General features: G+C 37.7%; 1 non-coding gene across 1 annotated transcript; it reads right to left on the bottom strand.

The window, feature by feature from the left end:
- Nucleotides 1-4,061: 4,061 nt before the first annotated feature.
- LOC127124920 (small nucleolar RNA R71) lies at nt 4,062-4,168 on the bottom strand. Its single transcript, XR_007804395.1, has one exon. It is a non-coding gene; the product is annotated as a small nucleolar RNA R71 (small nucleolar RNA).
- Between the last annotated feature and the right edge of the window lie 12,085 nt (nt 4,169-16,253).

The following is a 16,253-nucleotide window of genomic DNA, read 5'->3' as shown; positions in this document are numbered from 1 at the left end:
AATGGAATTGGGTGGAAGGGAATCTAACCATGATAGGGCTTTATCTCTGAGGGAAAAAGGGAATAATCTTAAACGGATCGCCTCAGGAGAAGCTTCATTGGTTTTAAAAGTGTCTGCTAATTGGAGAAAGATTTTTAAATGTTGGTTTGGGTTCTCAGTAGCGAGACCTGTGAATTGTCTCTGTTGCACTAGTTGCAACAGGGAGGGTTTAAGTTCGAAATTATCAGCTGGGATGGTTGGGTTTACTATACTAGAACTAGGTTCTTCATTGGATGGTTGAGCGAAATCCTTAAGAGGTCTTTGGTTTTGATCTTCGGCCATAGCTCTCCTAATTCTATGAAAGAATAAACGTGCGTGAGCGTAACGTTCAGGTTCCGCCAGAGGGTATACTAAACTTCCGGTGCTGCGAGTTCTTCGCATTGACCGGCGGGTAATAACCTAAGTCTAAACGATATAACAACAGGGTATGAAATTTGACAAAATTGGTCCCCGGCAACGGCGCCAAAAACTTGATGCGTGCTTTTCGCAAGTATACGAACGCGTCAGAGTAATATAAAAGATTGTTGAATCCACAGAGACCAAGTCTCAATCTATCATTATCTATTGTTATGGTGTTTATCTAAGGTAATCAAAATAAGGGTTTTTAGAGTGTGCAATGAAAAGTAAAGTATTAAATTAAATTCAATTAATAAAGACAGGCTCGAATGTAATTCACATAATCAATTAATAATCCAAGTACTTGCTAATAGAACTACTTATGGACAGTGTTTCCTACTTTGAAAAGAACCAATTTAACGGGAACTGTCGCTTTCGCGTATTCAGAACCGAGTTGTACTCCCTAATCAAACCCTCTTATTGTCACTTATAAAAAGGCGCGCATTGCGTTAGAGTAGTAAACCTATTTTTAAGAAATATAGTATCTTGACTAAGTTGAAAAGTATTTTAACCTGGATTTCTTAACCAAAAGAGGTTCTCACGAACCAGACTCTAAACTTATAAACGCGTCCGAAAATAGTTTTAAAATCACTTTTCTTCTTAAGTTAAAAACTCCTAATGAACTAGACAAAGCGCTTTCGCTGTTTTTGAAATAGTTAAAAACGACTGAGTTTAAAAAGACGTTGGACGGCTTTCGATCTTACCCAACGGAAATTAAGTGCGGGAAAACTTAAGTTGAAAGTTAAAATAGCCCTTAAGTGTTTCTACGAACAATTGTACAAATTATCGGTTCAATTACGATCCTTACATTCTAACCTTTATAGATTTAGTTAGACATGGTAAAGTAAAGGTGCATTTTAATTTAAATAAAAGTAGTGCGAGTGCGGAAAGTAAATAAAAGTAGTGCGAGTGCGGAAAGTAAATAAAAGTAGTGCGAGTGCGAGAAATAAATAAAGTAAAGCGAGTGCGAGAAATAAATAAAGTAAAGACAGTGCGGGAAATAAATAAAGTAAAGCGAGTGCGAGAAATAAATAAAGTAAAGCGCGTGCGAGAAATAAATAAAGTAAAGCGAGTGCGGGAAATAAATAAAGTAAAGTGAGAGTGCGGGAAATAAAATAGATAAAGGCAAAGTAATAAAAACCTGCTCCAATCGGAGGGTTGAATAAAATGCAAAGAGGAAATGAAAATGGCGGCAGGATTAACTTCCTTCCAAAGTGCTCCAAACTCGATTACAGACTCGATGATAACATGAAATAGTATCACATTCTAGGACTCAATTTAATTAAATTATATTATTATTTACTTCAATTTATTTCATTTTATTAGATATTACGCGGTATTTTCTTTCTATTTATCTCAGGTGGTTTATTTGAAGCACAAGTAAAAAAGGAAGAAAAGGAGGTGCAAAAAGGAATGAAAAGAAGCAAATATCAAAAGCCAAAGCCCAGCCCAAAAAGCACAGGCGTTGTGCCTGTGACGAGCGTCACAAAGGCTGTGACGAGCGTCACGCTTTGCACGCTTGTGTGACGAGCGTCACACATGGTGTGACGGACGTCACACCATTCCCCTATATTTTTGGCTTCAGAGACGTTGAGTCCTATTTGCACGCCTAACCATTCGCCACGTGAAGACCTTTGACGCGGATTACTTTTGGAAACCGTTACAGAAAGTACCAGTATAAATATCAACTTTGCAAACCCTGCAGTGGTTCCACGCTTTTTCCAGATTTCTTCGCCGTTTTCGCTTTGTCGCAATTTTTCTTTTCCAGCAGTACAAGCACATTTTTACAGCATTGCTTTTACGAGTTTTATATTGTTTCCCTTGCAATTTCTATTTTCCTTTTCAGCACTTAGTTAATTCTTTTTCGCACAATAGTTTCTACACCGGAAACTATTGTGTACCTTTTACCGGATTTAACCTTACGTTAGAATCTAGTTTTTTTTATTCCTTCGCTTTTATTTTTCTGTTTGATTGAAGAATTCAAGAACAAATCCAACCGGCCTGTGGTGGAGTGTTCAAGACTGCTATTTAATTTCTCAGGTTCTTTATTTATTGTTTGAATTTATATATGCCCTGTTTTACTGTTTATTTATATTATTTGCCTGAGATGAATCTGTTTATGCATGACATTTATTTAAGTCTGTTTAGCATGTCTGGCTGATTTACTTAGGTATCGGTATGTAAAGTAAGCGGAATGAAGGAATCAAAACCAAATTGGTTTAATTAAGTTTAAAATTAAAATCACTCTTTTTACGGTCTCAATTTACAGGTTTAATAACAAGGTTTTTGTACGAAAGTAAAAGACATAAAGAAGTTAAAAGCAACAGAGCGAGAGTTTGAGTTTTTAACTGGACATAGTAAATTGAGCATTAATTCTAAATCAGGGCCAGAGCAATTTTTAGAGTTAATTAAATTCTAACCTTTTTCAAAAAGTATTTTTAAAGATTGAATGTGAGGACGAGAGTTAAGCATTTGAATTTAATTATATAACCTAAGTCAACAGAGCGAGAGTTTGAGATAAGGGTGTTTAAATGATTAGTGTTTTCTTAAAAAGAGTTTCTACGGATTCTATTGTTTTCAAAAGGTGGTTTTTGACTTAACTATAAGTGACAGCTACGTTAATATAAAATCATAGTTTATTCAACAGAGCGAGAGTTTGAGATAAGACTTTTAATCAATAGTGTCAACTGAAAAGATTTATTTTAAAACCAAGAAACCAACAAAGAATTGATTCCCTAATTTCGACGAACTACATACCGATATCCGCTTATTAGATATTTATTTTAGATCTTATTTTAGTTTTAGCTTTTTCCCCCTAAACAATCAAAGTATTACCTGCCTTAGCTTTACGAAGTAACCTTAGATAACGGTATATCAATTCATCAGTCCCTGTGGGATCGATATCTTTTAAAACTACGCGATAGAACTGTGCACTTGCAGTTTGTACCCCAAATTCGACTCATAAAGTCGCGATCAAGTTTTTGGCACCGTTGCCGGGGACTTTTATTTAGTCGATATCGTAACTCTTCTGTTACGCTGTAGAGACTAAGGCTTTTCTTTTTCTTTTCTTTCTTTCGTTGATTTGTATGCCACACACTCGCTCACAAGGCGAGCCGTTCTACTTACGAATCAACGATATCGAACTATATCTCCGAGTCTTACGACAAATTCTGGAATATCGTGCTGCAAACAATCTCCCTCCTGTTGAACTTCCCGATTTCAAAAATATTTTCCCTTCGATACCCGAGATGGCAGAACCAGCTCGTGCTCTTAGAGATTACGCCGCTCCATCGCAAGATGAGCTGCATTCAAGTATTGCTCCACCCGTAATCGAAGCAAACAACTTTGAACTCAAACCTTCACTGTTGCAGGCAGTGCAACAGAACCAATTCTCTGGAAATCCTACCGAGGATCCAAACCTTCATTTATCCGTATTTGTCCAATACGCTGATACTGTTAAAGCTAATGGTGTCACTTCAGAGGCAATTCGACTTCGTATTTTTCCTTTCTCATTAAGAGATAGCGCTAGAAGATGGCTTCAATCTCTTCCTTCCAACTCAGTCACCACATGGAACGAGTTGAAGAAAGTTTTTCTTGCTCGATATTTTCCGCCAAGCAAAACAGCTATGTTAAGAGCCCAGATAAATAGATTTAAACAGAAAGATAACGAGTCCCTTTTCGAAGCATGGGAAAGATACAAAGACATGATGAGACTTTGTCCACACCATGGTTTAGAGGACTGGTTAGTAATTCATACCTTCTATAATGGTCTCCTGTACAACACGAGGTTAACAATAGACGCCGCCGCAGGTGGTGCACTGATGAACAAACCTTATGCTGACGCTTACCAACTTATCGAAAGCATGGCTCAAAACCACTATCAGTGGGGAAGCGAACGAACAATGGTAGAAAAACCTCAAACGAAAACTGGCATGTACGAGATAAGTAACCTTGATCATGTTAATGCAAAAGTGGATGCTCTGGTCCAGAAAATTGAAAGTTTAAATGTATCACCTCCAGCCACCGTAGTTGCCATAACTTAGAATTGCGAAGTCTGTGGAATCCAAGGTCATACTCCTGCAGATTGTCAACTCCTAACAGGAATCCAAGCGGAGCAAGTAAACTATGCTCAAGGAAGCCCCTACTCGCACACCTATAACTCAAATTGGAAGAATCATCCCAATTTTTCATATAAGAGTAATAATGCTTTATACGCACCTGGACAATCTCCAAATCAAGCCCCAGCTATACCTCCGGGATATCAGAAGCCGATCCCATCTACACCTAACAATAACGCCCCTAGGAAATCCAACTTGGAAATCATGATGGAAAACTTTATAGCTTCTCAACAGCAAACCAATAAAGATTTCTTAAACCAGAATGTACGCACTGGCAAACAAATTAAACAACTAGCAAGTAAAGTAGACGCCCTGGCTACCCATAACAAAATGCTGGAAACGCAAATTTCACAAGTAGCTCAACAACAAGCGCCTACTGCTGCCCCAACTGGTACATTTCCTGGCCAACCCCAACCTAACCCAAGAAGCCACGCTCATGCAATTATACTGAGAAGTGGAACGGAAGTGGAAGGACCGTCTGACCCAAGGATAGAAAACCAAAACTCTAAAAAGTCAACTGAGGAGGAAAGTGAACCTAAGGAAAAGGAAGAGAGTAATAAGGAAACCGTAGAAAAGAAGGAACCTTATGTACCTCCACCACCTTATAAACCACCTATCCCTTACCCTCAAAGGCTTATTAAAACCAAAGATGCGGGCCAATTCAAAAAATTTGTTGACCTACTAAAACAATTAAACGTCACAATTCCGTTTACAGAAGCTATTACACAGATGCCCTCATATGCCAAGTTTTTAAAAGAAATTCTTTCTAATAAAAGGAAACTTGAAGATAGCGAAACCGTTACACTCACCGCTGAATGTAGCGCTATAATCCAGAATATGCCTCCTAAACTTAAAGACCCAGGTAGTTTCTCTATACCCTGTCACATAGGAAAATTTGTCATTGACAAAGCCTTATGCGATTTAGGAGCCGGTATTAGTGTTATGCCTTTATCCATATGCAAGAGACTTGAAATGGGAGAATTAAGACCAACTAAAATGTCTGTGCAACTAGCAGATCGTTCCGTCAAATATCCTGTAGGAATTCTTGAAAACGTTCCAGTGCGCATAGGTCAATTCTACATTCCAACTGATTTTATAATTATGGATATTAGAGAAGATGAAGTTACACCCATTATACTGGGAAGACCGTTCTTAGCAACTGCCGGGGCAGTCATAGACGTAAAACGAGGACGACTCACTTTTGAAGTAGGAGAAGAGAAAATTGAGTTCATTCTTTCCCAATTTTTGAAAGCACCTGCAATAGAAGATACATGTTACTTCATGGATATCATCGATGAATGCATAAAAGAAACGGAGTTAGAAAAAGACAAATCATCTGACTATCTTGTAGAAGATAAACTTAACCAATGTTTAGCAATAACACCGGACCCTACGCAATGCCTTAAGAAACCAACCTTAGACCTGAAAACACTTCCCAAAAATCTGAGATATGAATTCCTAGACTTAGAGCTTGAACGACCAGTGATAGTTAATGCTGGCCTAGGAAGACTCGAAACAGAAAAACTCCTGCATATCTTAAGAAAATATCCAACCGCACTAGGTTACAACATCACCGATCTTAAAGGAATAAGTCCCTCTATTTGTATGCACCGCATCATGCTAGAAGAAGACTGTAAAACTTCTAGGGAACACCAGAGGAGACTAAACCCGATCCTGAGTGAGGTAGTGAAGAAGGAAATAACCAAGTTATTAGAGGCAGGTATCATATATCCTATATCTGATAGCAAATGGGTTAGTCCTGTACACGTAGTACCAAAGAAAGGAGGTGTAACAGTCATTGAAAATGAAAAAGGAGAAACTATAACTAAACGAATCGAATCGGGATGGAGAATGTGCATTGACTATAGGAAACTAAACAAAGCAACCCGAAAAGATCATTTCCCTTTACCATTCATTGACCAGATGTTAGAACGATTAGCAAAACATTCTCATTTCTGCTATCTAGACGGTTACTCAGGTTTCTTTCAAATACCAATTCACCCTGATGACCAAGAAAAGACAATGTTCACGTGCCCTTTTGGTACCTTCGCTTATAGACGAATGCCGTTTGGCTTGTGTAATGCTCCTGCAACCTTCCAAAGGTGCATGATGGCAATATTCGTCGATTTTCTAGAAAACATCATGGAAGTATTTATGGATGACTTTTCCGTATGCGGACAAAGCTTTGAAGAATGCCTTGAAAACCTAGAAAGAGTTCTAGAGCGATGTGTAAAAGTAAACCTAGTACTTAATTGGGAAAAATGTCACTTTATGGTACAAGAAGGAATTGTTTTAGGACACATCATCTCGAACAGAGGAATTGAAGTAGACAAAGCTAAAATAGAGGTAATCGAAAATCTTCAACCCCCGAAAACTGTGAGAGAAGTACGAAGCTTCTTAGGACACGCCGGTTTCTACCGACGGTTCATTAAAGACTTCTCTAAAATAAGTAAACCTTTGACCGGGTTATTAATGAAAGATGCTGAATTCATATTCGACAATAAATGTTTAGAAGCATTTCAAACGCTTAAACAAGCACTGATCTCCGCACCCATAATGCAAACACAAGATTGGAATGAACCATTCGAAATAATGTGTGATGCTAGTGATTACGCTGTAGGTGTTGTTTTAGGACAACGAAAGGATAAAAAGCTTCATGTTATATATTACGCAAGTAGAACTCTAGATGAAGCACAAATGAATTACGCCACAACCGAGAAAGAACTTCTAGCAGTAGTGTTTGCGCTAGACAAATTTCGTTCTTACTTGGTCGGAGCCAAAATAATCATCTACACTGACCACGCTGCTATCAAATACCTCTTAACAAAAAAGGATGCTAAACCTAGACTCCTAAGGTGGATCCTGTTGCTACAAGAGTTCGATTTGGAAATCAAAGACAAGAAAGGAACTGAAAACGTAGTAGCAGATCACCTCTCTAGACTTGAGAACCTTGATCCGGAAAGAACATCGATCAACGATGATTTCTCGTACGATAAACTTATAGCTACTTTGGAAGAAAATAAAGCTGATAAACAGGTAGAAACCACCTTAGCTATATCTGTTACACCGTGGTACGCTGACCTCGTCAATTATTTAGCTGCCGGAATAGTTCCACCTACCTTATCCTACCAACAGAAGAAACGATTCTTCTATGACATAAAACACTATTACTTGGATGACCCCTTACTTTTTAAAAGAGGCCCCGATGGTATTTTCCGTCGGTGTATACCCGAAGAAGAGGTAGAAAATATAATCCAACACTGTCACTCCGCTCCTTATGATGGACACGCAAGTACATCCAAGACCTGCTCAAAAATCCTACAAGCCGGTTTCTATTGGCCAAATATATGGAAGGATGTACATGCAGCTATTAAGAAATATGACAGATGTCAACGCACAGGAAACATATCTAGACGTGACGAGATGCCACAAAAGGGCGTTTTGGAAGTAGATATTTTCGACGTGTGGGGAATAGACTTCATGGGACCTTTTCCATCCTCTTTCGGTAACAAATACATACTCGTGGCAGTTGACTACGTATCGAAATGGATTGAAGCTATAGCTTCTCCAACAAACGAAACACGAGGAGTAACTAGACTCTTTAAGAACATAATATTTCCAAGGTTTGGTGTCCCAAGAATAGTAGTCAGTGATGGTGGATCGCATTTCATATCCAAGGTACTCGAAAAACTACTGCTTAAGTATGGCGTAAGACATAGAGTAGCGACACCTTACCACCCTCAAACCAGTGGGCAAGTGGAAGTGTCTAACAGAGAAATCAAACAGATACTAGAGAAAACAGTCGCCACTTCAAGGAAAGACTGGTCATTGAAATTACCAGAAGCTTTATGGGCTTACCGAACTGCTTACAAAACTCCCATAGGGACAACTCCATTTAAGCTCATTTATGGAAAATCTTGTCACCTCCCGGTAGAATTAGAACATAAAGCCTATTGGGCTATTAAAAATCTAAATTTAAACTATAAAGCCGCCGCCGAAAAGAGAATCCTTGATATAAGCGAATTAGAGGAACTCAGAAGAGACGCTTACGAAAATGCCAGAATCTACAAAGAAAGAACAAAACAATGGCATGACAAGCGCATATCAAGGAAAATCTTCAAACAAGGCGATACAGTCCTTTTATTTAACTCCAGACTAAAGTTATTCCCGGGAAAACTACGATCTAGATGGTCAGGTCCTTTTCAAATCACCAATGTTTTTCCCAGTGGAGCAGTAGAAATTAAAGGCAAATCTATGGAACCATTTACCGTAAACGGGCAACGTCTAAAACACTATCACTATGCAGAAAACAATGAAGATTCGTAAGTCTTTCACTTAGACGAAATGCCTCCAGAACTTATAGATTATAATTGATAGTTTTTATGTCGAGCTTGCGACATTAAACAAAGCGCTTAGTGGGAGACAACCCACAAATGTTTTATTTTTTTTCTATTATTATTTTTCTATTTCTTCCTTAATTATTCTTTTAACTTTTGTTTAGTATTCATTCTTAATTTATTTTTATTTATTAAAAACTTTTCTCTTCTTCTTCCGGCATTTGGCCAAATCCTGACTAAAACTCTTGTTTTTCTTTTCTCTAGCTAACACTAACCTGATGAGACAAATTGATCGTATGGGTATCAAATTCAGAGGAACAGCTCAGAAACAAAAGTTTGAGGAACTAGCCACGAGAGAGATGCTACCTAGTCTGTATGCTGATGACTGGGCAATGATTGCCCTTGGACTAAGAGAAAGTGTCTTGTATTTGCTGAGTCAGATAGGGTGGGAAACCGCTCCTATCCGTAGACAATTTGTCACTTACCGGAGACTGACTCTAGAATTCCTTAGTTCTCTGATCTATCTACCCAGCCATGGGAAAGGAATAAGCAGAGGTTTCATCCAGTTCAGAATGTTTAACATTGAGTACCAATTTAATATTCAAGACTTTACCAACCTTTTAGGTTTCCCTACATCCTTTGACACATTCACAGTGAGCCAAGAAGAACTTTTTGAATATAGAGAACTTGAACACTTTTGGGGTAACTTGACTGGAAATGACGATCCCGAGGAACATGAGTTTCTCTCTAGAAACATACATAACCCGGCCTTCCGTTATTTCCATAAGATCCTGACCCACACCTTATTTGGGAAGAAGCCAAACAGTACCACAGTTTCACGTGATGAACTCTTCATCATATTTTGTGCTTCCTAGAACCGTCCAGTAAACGGTGCCACTTTTATGTTGGCAAATTTAGACCACCTTATCCAAGATGAACGAGCACCAATTCAAATAGGCGGTTTGATAACCATGATTGGTAATGCTATCGGATTACGTCAGTCTATGCTTGACTTAAGCCCTTTTTGTGGCATTACTACTATGAGTATACCCTTCCTCTTCAACACTATGTTTATAGCAAACCTAGGATCTGACGAGTTTGAGCTTATAATTAATAACCAAGTTCTTTGCCTATTCACCTTGCCCGATCCTAGGACTAGTGTTCATAACCGCAATAACTGGCTCTACAATCTGAACGAAACCCCCTCTCCTGCTAGATCCACTGAATCCATCCAGGACTATGAGATTTGTGATGACCAGATTCCTTATGCTGAATCAGACCCTCAGACACCATCTGGTTATTATGATATTGATCCTCCTCCTCAACCTGTTCAGACCGAAGAATCGGCAATACCCGACCTTAGACATCATATGCCCGGAACTGATTATAACACCGCCATTGAAGCTTTGATGTCAGAACAAGACGCCCTCAGAGAAGAGTTTGCTAACATGAGACACGAATTTCTGGGATACATGAACAATATGACAAATCAGTTTCACGAGTTACTATACTGTGTTAACTCCTTTGCTCCTCCGGCCAGAGATCGTGCAGATGGATAGAAGTCGTTTTTCTTAGTTATCTAGCTTTAGTTAGTTTTATTATTTAATGTTATTTCAAATTATGTTCGTATTTGTTTCTCTTTCACAATTTTGTTTCTCTCCATTGTTACATTATGATTATTTTATGAAGCTATTGAATTATCCTATTTTATTATGAATTATGCAATCTCTGTCAAAAAAATGCTCTCTACTGTTGCTGCCTACATAAATTATTAACAATATAATACATTTATGCACTATTATACAAAGTAGAATAGCATGCAGGAAAATTAAATAGCAAAATAAAATAATCTGAAGCAAAACAAAATATATAATAAAAAAAAATTAGCAAAATTATTCTGAAGAACGCTAGCAGAACCATGCCAAAAAGACTGTGTGACGAGCGTCACACATTCTATCACGGACGTCACACAAAGTGTTTGTGACGCCCGTCATGCCCCTGTAACGAGCGTAACGCCATGTTAACGTTACAAAGCCGTTGGATACGAACGTTACAACCCTACAACTTTTTACCTTCCCCATTTATTCATATTTACCCACATTTATTTACTTTTCAACCACTCCCTTTCCAACTTCAAAATTTTTTCCTATAAATACCCACCATACCTTTCTTCCTACATCACAACTATTCTATACAATCAAATATATTTTCTTTTCTTTCCTAATTACTTCTTCCAACTCATTCATCAGTATGGCGGGTGTAAGAACAAAAATAGTTCTACAATAGATTCCATGATTTTGATGATAACAAAGGATGAAACCAAAAGTGGTACCCTAACGAAAAGTTTCTAAGTGTGCAGGGTTCTAAAGAAAGAAGAAATAAATCTGATGATGTCATCAGATGCAAAACAAGATCAGATGCAAAATCTCAAGTATCAGAAGCACCTAAAGAGGAATCTCATTCAAGAAGCTCTAAACTCTGGACAAAACTGCAAGTATCAGAAGCATCTGAACATGAAGTAAAGTCTAGAAGCTCTGACTCTGAACAAATGTCTTCTGCAAACTCTGAAGTTATCAGCGCCATCTGAACATTCAAGAAATAACATCAGAAGCCAATTTCTCCAGATACACAAAGACTCTAATCAGAATTGTTAATCATGATGAAGTAACGTTTAAGCCAAGTTAAAGTTCTGCAAATGGATTTCCTCAATTAGAAAGAGACGTTAATCTCCACTTCCAAGAGAAAAGATACTAATTGTGGTAAGTAGTCACTTCTAAGTGAAAAAGTCTACTGCAGAAGCTATTAATGGAATGGCGTAATTACATCTCAATATCCAATAGATTCAACGCTACTTCAACTCTACTTCAACTCCTATAAATAGAGAAGAAATCTCATTCAGTAAACACCAAGAAATCACTAGCCAAAACTATACTGAAATTATATCACGCTCAAGAAAAACATCTTTGTTCTTCAAAGATTTTCACTAAGCTGTTGCTTATCAAGTGAAAAATTTGTTCTTAAGTTTGTAATATTTGCTTTCTTAGAAGCACTCTAGATTACACATCTTGTATCTATTTTTATTTGATTTCCTCAAGTGACTTGTTGTAGTCTGTAGACTTGAGAGGACTAAGAGATTTTCTTTTCTCTTAGGGGTTGTTTGTAATCTTTCAAGATTAGTGGATTAAGTCCTTGTTGAAGGCGAAATCACCTTGGCCGGGTGGACTGGAGTAGCTTTGTGTTATAAGCGAACCAGTATAAAATCATTGTGTGATTTCATTTTGCAAAAGCGCTTATTTTTCAAACAATTCAAACCCCCCCTTTCTTGTTTTTCTCACCTTCAATTGGTATCAGAGCTCCGGCTCTGTTATTGATTTTCAAATCAAACACTTAACCGTGTAGAGAGATCCAGTGCGAGAAAAACAAATGGCCCACTCAAATGAGAAAGATTCTTACAATGCCAAGCCTCCTGTTTTTGATGGAGAAAAGTTTGATTACTGGAAAGATAGAATCGAAAGTTTCTTTCTTGGTTATGATGCTGACCTCTGGGACATTGTCACAGATGGATACAAACCTCCAACCTTAAATGGAGCTGAAGTTCCCAGAAGCAAAATGTCAGAAGATCAAAAACGTGAGTTCAAAAATCATCACAAGGCCAGAACAATACTTCTAAATGCTATATCATACAACGAATACGAAAAGATCACCAACAGAGAGACGGCTAAAGATATACTTGACTCTCTGAAGATGACCCATGAAGGAAACTCCCAAGTCAAGGAGACGAAGGCTCTGGCGTTGATCCAGAAATATGAAGCCTTCAAGATGGAAGATGACGAAGCTATAGAAGCTATGTTTTCCAGATTCCAAACTCTTATTGCAGGTCTTAAAGTGCTAGACAAAGGATATACTACTGCAGATCATGTTAAGAAGATTGTCAGAAGTCTGCCAAAGAAATGGAGACCAATGGTTACTGCTCTGAAGTTATCAAAGGATCTGAACAACATCAGCCTTGAAGAACTTGTTAGCTCTCTCAGAAGTCATGAGATAGAACTAGAGGAGGATGAGCCTCAGAAAAGAAACAAGTCAGTGGCGCTGAAGTCCAGATCTGAAAGACGGAAGTCAGACAGAATCAAAGCTCTCCAGGCCGAAACTGCAGATACTGACGACTCTGAACCTGAAGACTCTGATGATGAAGAAGAACTGTCCTTACTAACCAGAAGAGTTAAGCAACTCTGGAAAAGAAGGAACAACAACAACTTCAGAAGATCAAGACCCAGAAGGGATAGATCAGAGTCAACTTCAAAAGGTAAACCTAATAAAGATATTACCTGTTTTGAATGTAAAGAAACAGGTCATTACAGAAATGAATGCCCCAAGCTGAAGAAAGATGACTCTAAGAAAGAAAGCTTCAAGAAAAATGCCTTCAGAACAAAGAAGGGATTAATGGCCACCTGGGACGATAGTGAATCAGGATCATCAGAATCTGACTCTGATGAACAAGCCAACGTAGCATTTATGGCTACCACATCCAGCAGCTCAGATGAAGAATCTGAAGAGGTATTTTCTGAACTTTCTAGATCTGACTTAGAATCATGTTTATCAGAAACTCTTACCTCTCTTCAGAAATTAAAACAAAAAGTTAAAAGTATTAAAGGCCTTCTTAAAGCAAAATCTGAAGAATGTAGTGAACTTGAGACAACAATTCTAGCACATGAAGATACAATCAAATCTTTAACGTTAGAAAGAGATGGAGCTAAAACAAAAAGCTTAAAATTAGAAGAAGTGTTGTCTCAAGCACCACAAACTTCAAATGAAATTATTTATAAATATGAAGAAGCCTTTCAACAATTTCTGAAGAATGGGATAAATAGGAGTATTATGGCATCCATGATTTATGGAGTAGGTCAGAATAATAAAAGGGGAATTGGGTATGATTCTGATTCTGATAAAACTTCTACCAGTAACCAAATTAAATCACCTTTTTCATACCACTATACACACACACAAGAACACAAATTTAAAAATGCTAGAAGACCCAAAGTTGTAAGAAACTCTGGGAAAACTAATCTGAAAGGACCCAAGAGATTCTGGGTACCGAAAGATAAGATTATCTATGTTGCAGATATCCTATGCAACAAAGTTCAGACACCAGTCATGGTACCTGGACTCTGGATGCTCGCGACATATGACGGGAAGAAAGTCTATGTTCCAAAGCCTGGAACTTAAAGACGCTGGCTTTGTAGGCTTCGGAGGAGATCAGAAAGGAAGGATCAGAGGCTCCGGAACTATTGGTAATGGTACTCTTCCCTCTATATCTGATGTTCTTTATGTAGAAGGATTAATGCATAACTTGTTATCCATAAGTCAATTAAGTGATAACGGTTATGATGTAATCTTTAATCAAAAAACGTGTAAAGCCATTAATCAGAACGATGGCTCTGTCCTTTTCACAGGCAAGAGGAAAAACAACATTTATAAAATAAATCTTTCTGATTTAAAAGATCAAAATGTTAAATGTTTAATGTCAGTTCACGAAGAGCAATGGGTATGGCATAGACGCTTAGGCCACATTAGCATGAGAAAACTTTCTCAGCTAACTAAACTTGAGTTAGTCAGAGGTTTACCTAAACTGAAGTTTTCTTCAGATGCTCTGTGTGAAGCTTGTCAGAAAGGAAAGTTTTCAAAAACATCTTTTAAAAAGAAAAATGTTGTTTCTACCTCCAAGCCTCTGGAGCTTCTTCACATTGACTTATTTGGTCCTGTGAAAACAGCATCAGTTAATGGAAAGAAGTATGGACTTGTAATCGTTGATGATTACAGCCGCTGGACATGGGTAAAATTCCTAAGGCACAAGAGTGAGTCTCACTCTGTATTCACCAGTTTCTGTTCTAAAGTGCAAAAAGAATTTGACTCTAAAATTGTTAGAGTCAGAAGTGATCATGGTGGAGAATTTGAAAATAAAGATTTTGAAGAACTATTTGATTCTAATGGAATATCCCATGATTTCTCCTGCCCTAGAACTCCACAACAAAATGGAGTTGTAGAGAGGAAGAATAGGACACTCCAAGAAATGGCCAGAACCATGATCAATGAAACAAATGTAGCAAAGCACTTTTGGGCAGAAGCTGTAAATACAGCGTGTTACATTCAGAATAGAATCTCTATTAGACCTATTCTGGATAAGACTCCCTATGAACTGTGTAAGGGAAGAAAACCCAACATTTCATATTTTCATCCTTTTGGATGCATTTGCTTTATATTAAATACTAAAGAACATCTGAACAAGTTTGATTCCAAAGCACAGAAAGGTATTATGTTAGGATACTCAGAACGCTCTAAAGGCTATAGAGTATACAACACAGAAACCAAAATTGTGGAGGAATCAATCCATGTTAGATTTGATGATAAGCTTGACCCTGAAAAGTCAAAGCTAGTTGAAAAGTTTGCAGATTTAGAGATCACTCTGGTAGAATCTGAGAAAACTCCAGAAGCAACTGTCACTCCAGACTCTGAAGAAATTAAATCTCCAGAAATTCCAAGGAAAGTCAAGAGTCGTAGCAACGTATCTGAAGAGTTGATTTTGGGAAACAAAGATGAACCTGTTAGAACCAGATCTACCTTCAGAACTTCTGAAGATATTCCTCTGGGACTAGTGTCTCTGATTGAGCCTACGTCCTGTGATGAAGCTCTTCAAGATAATGATTGGGTGGCAGCTATGCAAGAAGAGTTAGATCAATTCTCCAAGAATGATGTCTGGGATCTCGTTCCTAAACCCAGAGGCACTCATGTCATTGGAACCAGATGGGTGTTCAGAAACAAACTGAACGAGAAAGGAGAAGTTGTCAGAAACAAAGCACGACTGGTAGCTCAAGGTTATAGTCAACAAGAAGGTATTGATTATAATGAAACTTTTGCTCCAGTCGCAAGGTTAGAGTCTATTCGTCTTCTTGTATCATTTGCTATTAATCACTCTATAAAATTATACCAAATGGATGTCAAGAGTGCATTTCTAAATGGTTATATTTCAGAAGAAGTGTATGTTAATCAACCTCCTGGTTTTGAAAACTCAAATTTTCCAGAACATGTTTTCAAACTTAAGAAATCCTTATATGGACTTAAACAAGCTCCCAGAGCTTGGTATGAACGCTTAAGTAATTTTCTTCTGGAACAAAATTTTATCAGAGGGAAAGTTGATTCTACACTCTTCTGTAAAAATCATAAAAATGATCTCATGATATGCCAAATTTATGTTGATGACATTATTTTTGGTTCTGCTAATATCTCTGTTTGCCAAGAATTTTCTAAGTTAATGCAGGCAGAATTTGAAATGAGTCTAATGCAAGAACTAAAGTTCTTTCTGGGAATT

The sequence above is a fragment of the Lathyrus oleraceus genome, chromosome 2 (assembly GCF_024323335.1).
Source record: "Lathyrus oleraceus cultivar Zhongwan6 chromosome 2, CAAS_Psat_ZW6_1.0, whole genome shotgun sequence".
NCBI lineage: Eukaryota > Viridiplantae > Streptophyta > Magnoliopsida > Fabales > Fabaceae > Lathyrus > Lathyrus oleraceus.
Note: the sequence above shows the minus strand (reverse complement) of the source record. Positions and strands in the feature narration are given on the sequence as shown.